The sequence below is a fragment of the Malus domestica genome, chromosome 13, assembly GCF_042453785.1.
Source record: "Malus domestica chromosome 13, GDT2T_hap1".
In the NCBI taxonomy this organism is placed as follows: Eukaryota; Viridiplantae; Streptophyta; class Magnoliopsida; order Rosales; family Rosaceae; genus Malus; species Malus domestica.
Genome location: NC_091673.1, coordinates 19,532,240 through 19,532,500, shown reverse-complemented (window position 1 = coordinate 19,532,500; position 261 = coordinate 19,532,240).

Below are 261 nucleotides of genomic sequence, written 5' to 3'. Positions count from 1 at the left end.
CCACTGATCCATTACTACAGATAGAAGTACTGCATGCAGTGCCATAAGCTGTATAGCATTCATATTTCTAGGTTTCATGGTAGTACTGTACTGATCCAATGCTCTCGTTGTGTGTGCGCTTCCCCATTCTCTTGTATTGGCTTTGTGTATTTGCCCGAGCTTCTATCGAAGATTAAACATGGCTACGTTTTTTACTACAAATCAATTTGGATCGTCATGAATATAAAAAGATGCTAAATGAGTTAACTTGTAAAGTAAGTA